The sequence below is a fragment of the Diceros bicornis genome, chromosome 11, assembly GCF_020826845.1.
Source record: "Diceros bicornis minor isolate mBicDic1 chromosome 11, mDicBic1.mat.cur, whole genome shotgun sequence".
In the NCBI taxonomy this organism is placed as follows: domain Eukaryota; kingdom Metazoa; phylum Chordata; class Mammalia; order Perissodactyla; family Rhinocerotidae; genus Diceros; species Diceros bicornis.
In genome coordinates, this window is record NC_080750.1 from 80121519 (window position 1) to 80137138 (window position 15620).

A 15620-nucleotide genomic window follows, 5' to 3' on the forward strand; every position below is an offset into this window, starting at 1 on the left:
AACTTCATGCCCCATCTCCCTTACTTCCAGCTAGTAAGGATCACATAATTCCTAACAAAGTTTTGACACAGATTCCCAATTCTGGCATTCAGAACATATAGCACGTTGCTGTAAGCAAGCACATTCTCATTCAAAGTTGCAAGTTACTATGTAGGAACAAGTTTGTATAGGTATTCCAAAGATGCCCAGAACTGAGCTAAACTTGGTATGTGTCCAACTCCTAGAAATAACTTCATGCCCCGTCTCCCTTACTTCCAGCTAGTAAGGATCACATAATTCCTAACAAAGTTTTGACACAGATTGCCAATTCGGGCATTCAGAACATATAGCACGTTGCTGTAAGCAAGCAGATTCTCATTCAAAGATGCAAGTTACTATGTAGGAACAAGTTTGTATAGGTATTTCAAAGATGCCCAGAACTGAGCTAAACTTGGTATGTGTCCAACTCCTAGAAATAACTTCATGCTCCATCTCCATTACTTCCAGCTAGTAAGGATCACATAATTCCTAACAAAGTTTTGACACAGACTCCCAAATCGGGCATTCAGAACATATAGCACGTTGCTGCAAGCAAGCGCATTCTCATTCAAAGTTGCAAGTTACTATGTAGGAACAAGTTTGTATAGGTATTTCAAAGATGCCCAGAACTGAGCTAAACTTGGTATGTGTCCAACTCCTAGAAATAACTTCATGCCCCATCTCCCTTACTTCCAGCTAGTAAGGATCACATAATTCCTAACAAAGTTTTGACACAGATTCCCAATTCGGGCATTCAGAACATATAGCACGTTGCTGTAAGCAAGCACATAATCATTCAAAGTTGCAAGTTACTATGTAGGAACAAGTTTCTATAGGTATTTCAAAGATGCCCAGAACTGAGCTAAACTTGGTATGTGTCCAACTCCTAGAAATAACTTCATGCCCCATCTCCCTTACTTCCAGCTAGTAAGGATCACATAATTCCTAACAAAGTTTTGACACAGATTCCCAATTCTGGCATTCAGAACATATAGCACGTTGCTGTAAGCAAGCACATTCTCATTCAAAGTTGCAAGTTACTATGTAGGAACAAGTTTGTATAGGTATTCCAAAGATGCCCAGAACTGAGCTAAACTTGGTATGTGTCCAACTCCTAGAAATAACTTCATGCCCCATCTCCCTTACTTCCAGCTAGTAAGGATCACATAATTCCTAACAAAGTTTTGACACAGATTCCCAATTCGGGCATTCAGAACATACAGCACGTTGCTGTAAGCAAGCACATTTTCATTCAAAGTTGCAAGTTACTATGTAGGAACAAGTTTGTATAGGTATTTCAAAGATGCCCAGAACTGAGCTAAACTAGGTATGTGTCCAACTCCTAGAAATAACTTCATGCCGCATCTCCCTTACTTCCAGCTAGTAAGGATCACTTAATTCCTAACAAAGTTTTGACACAGATTCCCAATTCGGGCATTCAGAACATATAGCACGTTGCTGTAAGCAAGCACATTTTCATTCAAAGTTGCAAGTTACTATGTAGGAACAAGTTTGTATAGGTATTTCAAAGATGCCCAGAACTGAGCTAAACTTAGTATGTGTCCAACTCCTAGAAATAACTTCATGCCCCATCTCCCTTACTTCCAGCTAGTAAGGATCACATAATTCCTAACAAAGTTTTGACACAGATTCCCAATTCGGGCATTCAGAACATATAGCACGTTGCTGTAAGCAAGCACATTCTCATTCAAAGTTGCAAGTTACTATGTAGGAACAAGTTTGTATAGGTATTTCAAAGATGCCCAGAACTGAGCTAAACTTGGTTTGTGTCCAACTCCAAGAAATAACTTCATGCCCCATCTGCCTTACTTCCAGCTAGTAAGGATCACATAATTCCTAACAAAGTTTTGACACAGATTCCCAATTCGGGCATTCAGAACATATAGCACGTTGCTGTAAGCAAGCAGATTCTCATTCAAAGTTGCAAGTTCTATGTAGGAACAAGTTTGTATAGGTATTTCAAAGATGCCCAGAACTGAGCTAAACTTGGTATGTGTCCAACTCCTAGAAATAACTTCATGCCCCATCTCCCTTACTTCCAGCTAGTAAGGATCACATAATTCCTAACAAAGTTTTGACACAGATTCCCAATTCGGGCATTCAGAACATATAGCACGTTGCTGTAAGCAAGCACATTCTCATTCAAAGTTGCAAGTTACTATGTAGGAACAAGTTTGTATAGGTATTTCAAAGATGCCCAGAACTGAGCTAAACTTGGTATGTGTCCAACTCCTAGAAATAACTTCATGCCCCATCTCCCTTACTTCCAGCTAGTAAGGATCACATAATTCCTAACAAAGTTTTGACACAGATTCCCAATTCGGGCATTCAGAACATATAGCACGTTGCTGTAAGCAAGCACATTCTCATTCAAAGATGCAAGTTACTATGTAGGAACAAGTTTGTATAGGTATTTCAAAGATGCCCAGAACTGAGCTAAACTTGGTATGTGTCCAACTCCTAGAAATAACTTCATGCCCCATCTCCCTTACTTCCAGCTAGTAAGGATCACATAATTCCTAACAAAGTTTTGACACAGATTCCCAATTCGGGCATTCAGAACATATAGCACGTTGCTGTAAGCAAGCACATTTTCATTCAAAGATGCAAGTTACTATGTAGGAACAAGTTTGTATAGGTATTTCAAAGATGCCCAGAACTGAGCTAAACTTGGTATGTGTCCAACTCCTAGAAATACCTTCATGCCCCATCTCCCTTACTTCCAGCTAGTAAGGATCACATAATTCCTAACAAAGTTTTGACACAGATTCCCAATTCGGGCATTCAGAATATATAGCACGTTGCTGTAAGCAACCAGATTCTCCTTCACAGTTACAAGTTACTATGTAGGAACAAGTTTGTATAGGTATTTCAAAGATGCCCAGAACTGAGCTAAACTTGGTATGTGTCCAACTCCTAGAAATAACTTCATGCCCCATCTCCCTTACTTCCAGCTAGTAAGGATCACATAATTCCTAACAAAGTTTTGACACAGATTCCCAATTCGGGCATTCAGAACATATAGCACGTTGCTGTAAGCAAGCACATTTTCATTCAAAGTTGCAAGTTACTATGTAGGAACAAGTTTGTATAGGTATTTCAAAGATGCCCAGAACTGAGCTAAACTTGGTATGTGTCCAACTCCTAGAAATAACTTCATGCCCCATCTCCCTTACTTCCAGCTAGTAAGGATCACATAATTCCTAACAAAGTTTTGACACAGATTCCCAATTCGGGCATTCAGAACATATAGCACGTTGCTGTAAGCAAGCACATTCTCATTCAAAGATGCAAGTTACTATGTAGGAACAAGTTTGTATAGGTATTTCAAAGATGCCCAGAACTGAGCTAAACTTGGTATGTGTCCAACTCCTAGAAATAACTTCATGCCCCATCTCCCTTACTTCCAGCTAGTAAGGATCACATAATTCCTAACAAAGTTTTGACACAGATTCCCAATTCGGGCATTCAGAACATATAGCACGTTGCTGTAAGCAAGCACATTTTCATTCAAAGTTGCAAGTTACTATGTAGGAACAAGTTTGTATAGGTATTTCAAAGATGCCCAGAACTGAGCTAAACTTGGTATGTGTCCAACTCCTAGAAATAACTTCATGCCCCATCTCCCTTACTTCCAGCTAGTAAGGATCACATAATTCCTAACAAAGTTTTGACACAGATTCCCAATTCGGGCATTCAGAACATATAGCACGTTGCTGTAAGCAAGCACATTCTCATTAAAGATGCAAGTTACTATGTAGGAACAAGTTTGTATAGGTATTTCAAAGATGCCCAGAACTGAGCTAAACTTGGTATGTGTCCAACTCCTAGAAATAACTTCATGCCCCATCTCCCTTACTTCCAGCTAGTAAGGATCACATAATTCCTAACAAAGTTTTGACACAGATTCCCAATTCGGGCATTCAGAACATATAGCACGTTGCTGTAAGCAAGCACATTTTCATTCAAAGTTGCAAGTTACTATGTAGGAACAAGTTTGTATAGGTATTTCAAAGATGCCCAGAACTGAGCTAAACTTGGTATGTGTCCAACTCCTAGAAATAACTTCATGCCGCCTCTCCCTTACTTCCAGCTAGTAAGGATCACATAATTCCTAACAAAGTTTTGACACAGATTCCCAATTCGGGCATTCAGAACATATAGCACGTTGCTGTAAGCAAGCACATTTTCATTCAAAGTTGCAAGTTACTATGTAGGAACAAGTTTGTATAGGTATTTCAAAGATGCCCAGAACTGAGCTAAACTTGGTATGTGTCCAACTCCTAGAAATAACTTCATGCCCCATCTCCCTTACTTCCAGCTAGTAAGGATCACATAATTCCTAACAAAGTTTTGACACAGATTCCCAATTCGGGCATTCAGAACATATAGCACGTTGCTGTAAGCAAGCACATTCTCATTCAAAGATGCAAGTTACTAGGTAGGAACAAGTTTGTATAGGTATTTCAAAGATGCCCAGAACTGAGCTAAACTTGGTATGTGTCCAACTCCTAGAAATAACTTCATGCCCCATCTCCCTTACTTCCAGCTTGTAAGTATCACATAATTCCTAACAAAGTTTTGACACAGATTCCCTATTCGGGCATTCAGAACATATAGCACGTTGCTGTAAGCAAGCACATTCTCATTCAAAGATGCATGTTACTAGGTAGGAACAAGTTTGTATAGGTATTTCAAAGATGTCCAGAACTGAGCTAAACTTGGTATGTGTCCAACTCCTAGAAATAACTTTATGCCCCATCTCCCTTACTTCCAGCTAGTAAGGATCACATAATTCCTAACAAAGTTTTGACACAGATTCCCTATTCGGGCATTCAGAACATACAGCACGTTGCTGCAAGCAAGCACATTCTCATTCAAAGTTGCAAGTTACTATGTAGGAACAAGTTTGTATAGGTATTTCAAAGATGCCCAGAACTGAGCTAAACTTGGTATGTCTCCAACTCCTAGAAATAACTTCATGCCCCATCTCCCTTACTTCCAGCTAGTAAGGATCACATAATTCCTAACAAAGTTTTGACACAGATTCCCAATTCGGGCTTTCAGAACATATAGCACGTTGCTGTAAGCAAGCACATTTTCATTCAAAGTTGCAAGTTACTATGTAGGAACAAGTTTGTATAGGTATTTCAAAGATGCCCAGAACTGAGCTAAACTTGGTATGTGTCCAACTCCTAGAAATAACTTCATGCCCCATCTCCCTTACTTCCAGCTAGTAAGGATCACATAATTCCTAACAAAGTTTTGACACAGATTCCCAATTCGGGCATTCAGAACATATAGCACGTTGCTGTAAGCAAGCACATTTTCATTCAAAGTTTTAAGTTACTATGTAGGAACAAGTTTGTATAGGTATTTCAAAGATGCCCAGAACTGAGCTAAACTTGGTATGTGTCCAACTCCTAGAAATAACTTCATGCCGCATCTCCCTTACTTCCAGCTAGTAAGGATCACATAATTCCTAACAAAGTTTTGACACAGATTCCCAATTCGGGCATTCAGAACATATAGCACGTTGCTGTAAGCAAGCACATTTTCATTCAAAGTTGCAAGTTACTATGTAGGAACAAGTTTGTATAGGTATTTCAAAGATGCCCAGAACTGAGCTAAACTTGGTATGTGTCCAACTCCTAGAAATAACTTCATGCCCCATCTCCCTTACTTCCAGCTAGTAAGGATCACATAATTCCTAACAAAGTTTTGACACAGATTCCCAATTCGGGCATTCAGAACATATAGCACGTTGCTGTAAGCAAGCAGATTCTCATTCAAAGATGCAAGTTACTATGTAGGAACAAGTTTGTATAGGTATTTCAAAGATGCCCAGAACTGAGCTAAACTTGGTATGTGTCCAACTCCTAGAAATAACTTCATGCCCCATCTCCCTTACTTCCAGCTAGTAAGGATCACATAATTCCTAACAAAGTTTTGACACAGATTCCCTATTCGGGCATTCAGAACATATAGCACGTTGCTGTAAGCAAGCACATTCTCATTCAAAGATGCATGTTACTAGGTAGGAACAAGTTTGTATAGGTATTTCAAAGATGTCCAGAACTGAGCTAAACTTGGTATGTGTCCAACTCCTAGAAATAACTTCATGCCCCATCTCCCTTACTTCCAGCTAGTAAGGATCACATAATTCCTAACAAAGTTTTGACACAGATTCCCAATTCGGGCATTCAGAACATATAGCACGTTGCTTCAAGCAAGCACATTCTCATTCAAAGTTGGAAGTTACTATGTAGGAACAAGTTTGTATAGGTATTTCAAAGATGCCCAGAACTGAGCTAAACTTGGTATGTGTCCAACTCCTAGAAATAACTTCATGCCCCATCTCCCTTACTTCCAGCTAGTAAGGATCACATAATTCCTAACAAAGTTTTGACACAGATTCCCAATTCGTGCATTCAGAACATATAGCACGTTGCTGTAAGCAAGCACATTCTCATTAAAGATGCAAGTTACTATGTAGGAACAAGTTTGTATAGGTATTTCAAAGATGCCCAGAACTGAGCTAAACTTGGTATGTGTCCAACTCCTAGAAATAACTTCATGCCCCATCTCCCTTACTTCCAGCTAGTAAGGATCACATAATTTCTAACAAAGTTTTGACACAGATTCCCAATTCGGGCATTCAGAACATATAGCACGTTGCTGTAAGCAAGCAGATTCTCATTAAAGATGCAAGTTACTATGTAGGAACAAGTTTGTATAGGTATTTCAAAGATGCCCAGAACTGAGCTAAACTTGGTATGTGTCCAACTCCTAGAAATAACTTCATGCCCCATCTCCCTTACTTCCAGCTAGTAAGGATCACATAATTCCTAACAAAGTTTTGACACAGATTGCCAATTCGGGCATTCAGAACATATAGCACGTTGCTGTAAGCAAGCACATTCTCATTCAAAGATGCAAGTTACTATGTAGGAACAAGTTTGTATAGGTATTTCAAAGATGCCCAGAACTGAGCTAAACTTGGTATGTGTCCAACTCCTAGAAATAACTTCATGCTCCATCTCCCTTACTTCCAGCTAGTAAGGATCACATAATTCCTAACAAAGTTTTGACACAGACTCCCAAATCGGGCATTCAGAACATATAGCACGTTGCTGCAAGCAAGCACATTCTCATTCAAAGTTGCAAGTTACTATGTAGGAACAAGTTTGTATAGGTATTTCAAAGATGCCCAGAACTGAGCTAAACTTGGTATGTGTCCAACTCCTAGAAATACCTTCATGCCCCATCTCCCTTACTTCCAGCTAGTAAGGATCACATAATTCCTAACAAAGTTTTGACACAGATTCCCAATTCGGGCATTCAGAACATATAGCACGTTGCTGTAAGCAAGCACATAATCATTCAAAGTTGCAAGTTACTATATAGGAACAAGTTTCTATAGGTATTTCAAAGATGCCCAGAACTGAGCTAAACTTGGTATGTGTCCAACTCCTAGAAATAACTTCATGCCCCATCTCCCTTACTTCCAGCTAGTAAAGATCACATAATTCCTAACAAAGTTTTGACACAGATTCCCTATTCGGGCATTCAGAACATATAGCACGTTGCTGTAAGCAAGCACATTCTCATTCAAAGTTGCAAGTTACTATGTAGGAACAAGTTTGTATAGGTATTTCTAAGATGCCCAGAACTGAGCTAAACTTGGTATGTCTCCAACTCCTAGAAATAACTTCATGCCCCATCTCCCTTACTTCCAGCTAGTAAGGATCACATAATTCCTAACAAAGTTTTGACACAGATTCCCAATTCGGGCATTCAGAACATATAGCACGTTGCTGTAAGCAAGCACATTTTCATTCAAAGTTGCAAGATACTATGTAGGAACAAGTTTGTATAGGTATTTCAAAGATGCCCAGAACTGAGCTAAACTTGGTATGTGTCCAACTCCTAGAAATAACTTCATGCCGCCTCTCCCTAACTTCCAGCTAGTAAGGATCACATAATTCCTAACAAAGTTTTGACACAGATTCCCAATTCGGGCATTCAGAACATATAGCACGTTGCTGCAAGCAAGCACATTTTCATTCAAAGTTGCAAGTTACTATGTAGGAACAAGTTTGTATAGGTATTTCAAAGATGCCCAGAACTGAGCTAAACTTGGTATGTGTCCAACTCCTAGAAATAACTTCATGCCCCATCTCCCTTACTTCCAGCTAGTAAGGATCACATAATTCCTAACAAAGTTTTGACACAGATTCCCTATTCGGGCATTCAGAACATATAGCACGTTGCTGTAAGCAAGCAGATTCTCATTCAAAGATGCAAGTTACTAGGTAGGAACAAGTTTGTATAGGTATTTCAAAGATGCCCAGAACTGAGCTAAACTTGGTATGTGTCCAACTCCTAGAAATAACTTCATGCCCCTTCTCCCTTACTTCCAGCTAGTAAGGATCACATAATTCCTAACAAAGTTTTGACACAGATTCCCAATTCGGGCATTCAGAACATATAGCACGTTGCTGTAAGCAAGCAGATTCTCATTAAAGATGCAAGTTACTATGTAGGAACAAGTTTGTATAGGTATTTCAAAGATGCCCAGAACTGAGCTAAACTTGGTATGTGTCCAACTCCTAGAAATAACTTCATGCCCCATCTCCCTTACTTCCAGCTAGTAAGGATCACATAATTCCTAACAAAGTTTTGACACAGATTGCCAATTCGGGCATTCAGAACATATAGCACGTTGCTGTAAGCAAGCACATTCTCATTCAAAGATGCAAGTTACTATGTAGGAACAAGTTTGTATAGGTATTTCAAAGATGCCCAGAACTGAGCTAAACTTGGTATGTGTCCAACTCCTAGAAATAACTTCATGCTCCATCTCCCTTACTTCCAGCTAGTAAGGATCACATAATTCCTAACAAAGTTTTGACACAGACTCCCAAATCGGGCATTCAGAACATATAGCACGTTGCTGCAAGCAAGCACATTCTCATTCAAAGTTGCAAGTTACTATGTAGGAACAAGTTTGTATAGGTATTTCAAAGATGCCCAGAACTGAGCTAAACTTGGTATGTGTCCAACTCCTAGAAATAACTTCATGCCCCATCTCCCTTACTTCCAGCTAGTAAGGATCACATAATTCCTAACAAAGTTTTGACACAGATTCCCAATTCGTGCATTCAGAACATATAGCACGTTGCTGTAAGCAAGCACATTCTCATTAAAGATGCAAGTTACTATGTAGGAACAAGTTTGTATAGGTATTTCAAAGATGCCCAGAACTGAGCTAAACTTGGTATGTGTCCAACTCCTAGAAATAACTTCATGCCCCATCTCCCTTACTTCCAGCTAGTAAGGATCACATAATTCCTAACAAAGTTTTGACACAGATTCCCAATTCGGGCATTCAGAACATATAGCACGTTGCTGTAAGCAAGCAGATTCTCATTAAAGATGCAAGTTACTATGTAGGAACAAGTTTGTATAGGTATTTCAAAGATGCCCAGAACTGAGCTAAACTTGGTATGTGTCCAACTCCTAGAAATAACTTCATGCCCCATCTCCCTTACTTCCAGCTAGTAAGGATCACATAATTCCTAACAAAGTTTTGACACAGATTGCCAATTCGGGCATTCAGAACATATAGCACGTTGCTGTAAGCAAGCACATTCTCATTCAAAGATGCAAGTTACTATGTAGGAACAAGTTTGTATAGGTATTTCAAAGATGCCCAGAACTGAGCTAAACTTGGTATGTGTCCAACTCCTAGAAATAACTTCATGCTCCATCTCCCTTACTTCCAGCTAGTAAGGATCACATAATTCCTAACAAAGTTTTGACACAGACTCCCAAATCGGGCATTCAGAACATATAGCACGTTGCTGCAAGCAAGCACATTCTCATTCAAAGTTGCAAGTTACTATGTAGGAACAAGTTTGTATAGGTATTTCAAAGATGCCCAGAACTGAGCTAAACTTGGTATGTGTCCAACTCCTAGAAATACCTTCATGCCCCATCTCCCTTACTTCCAGCTATTAAGGATCACATAATTCCTAACAAAGTTTTGACACAGATTCCCAATTCGGGCATTCAGAACATATAGCACGTTGCTGTAAGCAAGCACATAATCATTCAAAGTTGCAAGTTACTATATAGGAACAAGTTTCTATAGGTATTTCAAAGATGCCCAGAACTGAGCTAAACTTGGTATGTGTCCAACTCCTAGAAATAACTTCATGCCCCATCTCCCTTACTTCCAGCTAGTAAAGATCACATAATTCCTAACAAAGTTTTGACACAGATTCCCTATTCGGGCATTCAGAACATATAGCACGTTGCTGTAAGCAAGCACATTCTCATTCAAAGTTGCAAGTTACTATGTAGGAACAAGTTTGTATAGGTATTTCAAAGATGCCCAGAACTGAGCTAAACTTGGTATGTCTCCAACTCCTAGAAATAACTTCATGCCCCATCTCCCTTACTTCCAGCTAGTAAGGATCACATAATTCCTAACAAAGTTTTGACACAGATTCCCAATTCGGGCATTCAGAACATATAGCACGTTGCTGTAAGCAAGCACATTTTCATTCAAAGTTGCAAGATACTATGTAGGAACAAGTTTGTATAGGTATTTCAAAGATGCCCAGAACTGAGCTAAACTTGGTATGTGTCCAACTCCTAGAAATAACTTCATGCCGCCTCTCCCTAACTTCCAGCTAGTAAGGATCACATAATTCCTAACAAAGTTTTGACACAGATTCCCAATTCGGGCATTCAGAACATATAGCACGTTGCTGCAAGCAAGCACATTTTCATTCAAAGTTGCAAGTTACTATGTAGGAACAAGTTTGTATAGGTATTTCAAAGATGCCCAGAACTGAGCTAAACTTGGTATGTGTCCAACTCCTAGAAATAACTTCATGCCCCATCTCCCTTACTTCCAGCTCATAAGGATCACATAATTCCTAACAAAGTTTTGACACAGATTCCCTATTCGGGCATTCAGAACATATAGCACGTTGCTGTAAGCAAGCAGATTCTCATTCAAAGATGCAAGTTACTAGGTAGGAACAAGTTTGTATAGGTATTTCAAAGATGCCCAGAACTGAGCTAAACTTGGTATGTGTCCAACTCCTAGAAATAACTTCATGCCCCATCTCCCTTACTTCCAGCTAGTAAGGATCACATAATTCCTAACAAAGTTTTGACACAGATTGCCAATTCGGGCATTCAGAACATATAGCACGTTGCTGTAAGCAAGCACATTCTCATTCAAAGATGCAAGTTACTATGTAGGAACAAGTTTGTATAGGTATTTCAAAGATGCCCAGAACTGAGCTAAACTTGGTATGTGTCCAACTCCTAGAAATAACTTCATGCCCCATCTCCCTTACTTCCAGCTAGTAAGGATCACATAATTCCTAACAAAGTTTTGACACAGATTCCCAATTCGGGCATTCAGAACATATAGCACGTTGCTGTAAGCAAGCAGATTCTCATTAAAGATGCAAGTTACTATGTAGGAACAAGTTTGTATAGGTATTTCAAAGATGCCCAGAACTGAGCTAAACTTGGTATGTGTCCAACTCCTAGAAATAACTTCATGCCCCATCTCCCTTACTTCCAGCTAGTAAGGATCACATAATTCCTAACAAAGTTTTGACACAGATTGCCAATTCGGGCATTCAGAACATATAGCACGTTGCTGTAAGCAAGCACATTCTCATTCAAAGATGCAAGTTACTATGTAGGAACAAGTTTGTATAGGTATTTCAAAGATGCCCAGAACTGAGCTAAACTTGGTATGTGTCCAACTCCTAGAAATAACTTCATGCTCCATCTCCCTTACTTCCAGCTAGTAAGGATCACATAATTCCTAACAAAGTTTTGACACAGACTCCCAAATCGGGCATTCAGAACATATAGCACGTTGCTGCAAGCAAGCACATTCTCATTCAAAGTTGCAAGTTACTATGTAGGAACAAGTTTGTATAGGTATTTCAAAGATGCCCAGAACTGAGCTAAACTTGGTATGTGTCCAACTCCTAGAAATACCTTCATGCCCCATCTCCCTTACTTCCAGCTAGTAAGGATCACATAATTCCTAACAAAGTTTTGACACAGATTCCCAATTCGGGCATTCAGAACATATAGCACGTTGCTGTAAGCAAGCACATTCTCATTCAAAGTTGCAAGTTACTATATAGGAACAAGTTTCTATAGGTATTTCAAAGATGCCTAGAACTGAGCTAAACTTGGTATGTGTCCAACTCCTAGAAATAACTTCATGCCCCATCTCCCTTACTTCCAGCTAGTAAGGATCACATAATTCCTAACAAAGTTTTGACACAGATTCCCAATTCTGGCATTCAGAACATATAGCACGTTGCTGTAAGCAAGCACATTCTCATTCAAAGTTGCAAGTTACTATGTAGGAACAAGTTTGTATAGGTATTCCAAAGATGCCCAGAACTGAGCTAAACTTGGTATGTGTCCAACTCCTAGAAATAACTTCATGCCGCATCTCCCTTACTTCCAGCTAGTAAGGATCACATAATTCCTAACAAAGTTTTGACACAGATTCCCAATTCGGGCATTCAGAACATATAGCACGTTGCTGTAAGCAAGCACATTTTCATTCAAAGTTGCAAGTTACTATGTAGGAACAAGTTTGTATAGGTATTTCAAAGATGCCCAGAACTGAGCTAAACTTGGTATGTGTCCTACTCCTAGAAATAACTTCATGCCCCATCTCCCTTACTTCCAGCTAGTAAGGATCACATAATTCCTAACAAAGTTTTGACACAGATTCCCAATTCGGGCATTCAGAACATATAGCACGTTGCTGTAAGCAAGCAGATTCTCATTCAAAGATGCAAGTTACTATGTAGGAACAAGTTTGTATAGGTATTTCAAAGATGCCCAGAACTGAGCTAAACTTGGTATGTGTCCAACTCCTAGAAATAACTTCATGCCCCATCTCCCTTACTTCCAGCTAGTAAGGATCACATAATTCCTAACAAAGTTTTGACACAGATTCCCTATTCGGGCATTCAGAACATATAGCACGTTGCTGTAAGCAAGCACATTCTCATTCAAAGATGCATGTTACTAGGTAGGAACAAGTTTGTATAGGTATTTCAAAGATGTCCAGAACTGAGCTAAACTTGGTATGTGTCCAACTCCTAGAAATAACTTCATGCCCCATCTCCCTTACTTCCAGCTAGTAAGGATCACATAATTCCTAACAAAGTTTTGACACAGATTCCCAATTCGGGCATTCAGAACATATAGCACGTTGCTGCAAGCAAGCACATTCTCATTCAAAGTTGCAAGTTACTATGTAGGAACAAGTTTGTATAGGTATTTCAAAGATGCCCAGAACTGAGCTAAACTTGGTATGTGTCCAACTCCTAGAAATAACTTCATGCCCCATCTCCCTTACTTCCAGCTAGTAAGGATCACATAATTCCTAACAAAGTTTTGACACAGATTCCCAATTCGTGCATTCAGTACATATAGCACGTTGCTGTAAGCAAGCACATTCTCATTAAAGATGCAAGTTACTATGTAGGAACAAGTTTGTATAGGTATTTCAAAGATGCCCAGAACTGAGCTAAACTTGGTATGTGTCCAACTCCTAGAAATAACTTCATGCCCCATCTCCCTTACTTCCAGCTAGTAAGGATCACATAATTCCTAACAAAGTTTTGACACAGATTCCCAATTCGGGCATTCAGAACATATAGCACGTTGCTGTAAGCAAGCAGATTCTCATTAAAGATGCAAGTTACTATGTAGGAACAAGTTTGTATAGGTATTTCAAAGATGCCCAGAACTGAGCTAAACTTGGTATGTGTCCAACTCCTAGAAATAGCTTCATGCCCCATCTCCCTTACTTCCAGCTAGTAAGGATCACATAATTCCTAACAAAGTTTTGACACAGATTGCCAATTCGGGCATTCAGAACATATAGCACGTTGCTGTAAGCAAGCACATTCTCATTCAAAGATGCAAGTTACTATGTAGGAACAAGTTTGTATAGGTATTTCAAAGATGCCCAGAACTGAGCTAAACTTGGTATGTGTCCAACTCCTAGAAATAACTTCATGCTCCATCTCCCTTACTTCCAGCTAGTAAGGATCACATAATTCCTAACAAAGTTTTGACACAGACTCCCAAATCGGGCATTCAGAACATATAGCACGTTGCTGCAAGCAAGCACATTCTCATTCAAAGTTGCAAGTTACTATGTAGGAACAAGTTTGTATAGGTATTTCAAAGATGCCCAGAACTGAGCTAAACTTGGTATGTGTCCAACTCCTAGAAATACCTTCATGCCCCATCTCACTTACTTCCAGCTAGTAAGGATCACATAATTCCTAACAAAGTTTTGACACAGATTCCCAATTCGGGCATTCAAAACATATAGCACGTTGCTGTAAGCAAGCACATAATCATTCAAAGTTGCAAGTTACTATATAAGAACAAGTTTCTATAGGTATTTCAAAGATGCCCAGAACTGAGCTAAACTTGGTATGTGTCCAACTCCTAGAAATAACTTCATGCCCCATCTCCCTTACTTCCAGCTAGTAAGGATCACATAATTCCTAACAAAGTTTTGACACAGATTCCCTATTCGGGCATTCAGAACATATAGCACGTTGCTGTAAGCAAGCACATTCTCATTCAAAGTTGCAAGTTACTATGTAGGAACAAGTTTGTATAGGTATTTCAAAGATGCCCAGAACTGAGCTAAACTTGGTATGTCTCCAACTCCTAGAAATAACTTCATGCCCCATCTCCCTTACTTCCAGCTAGTAAGGATCACATAATTCCTAACAAAGTTTTGACACAGATTGCCAATTCGGGCATTCAGAACATATAGCACGTTGCTGTAAGCAAGCACATTTTCATTCAAAGTTGCAAGTTACTATGTAGGAACAAGTTTGTATAGGTATTTCAAAGATGCCCAGAACTGAGCTAAACTAGGTATGTGTCCAACTCCTAGAAATAACTTCATGCCGCATCTCCCTTACTTCCAGCTAGTAAGGATCACATAATTCCTAACAAAGTTTTGACACAGATTCCCAATTCGGGCATTCAGAACATATAGCACGTTGCTGTAAGCAAGCAGATTCTCATTCAAAGTTGCAAGTTCTATGTAGGAACAAGTTTGTATAGGTATTTCAAAGATGCCCAGAACTGAGCTAAACTTGGTATGTGTCCAACTCCTAGAAATAACTTCATGCCCCATCTCCCTTACTTCCAGCTAGTAAGGATCACATAATTCCTAACAAAGTTTTGACACAGATTGCCAATTCGGGCATTCAGAACATATAGCACGTTGCTGTAAGCAAGCACATTCTCATTCAAAGATGCAAGTTACTATGTAGGAACAAGTTTGTATAGGTATTTCAAAGATGCCCAGAACTGTCTAAACTCGGTATGTCTCCAACTCCAAGAAAGAACTTCATGCCCCATCTCCCTTACTTCCAGCTAGTAAGGATCACATAATTCCTAACAAAGTTTTGACAAGGATTCCCAATTCGGGCATTCAGAACATATAGCACGTTGCTGTAAGCAAGCACATTCTC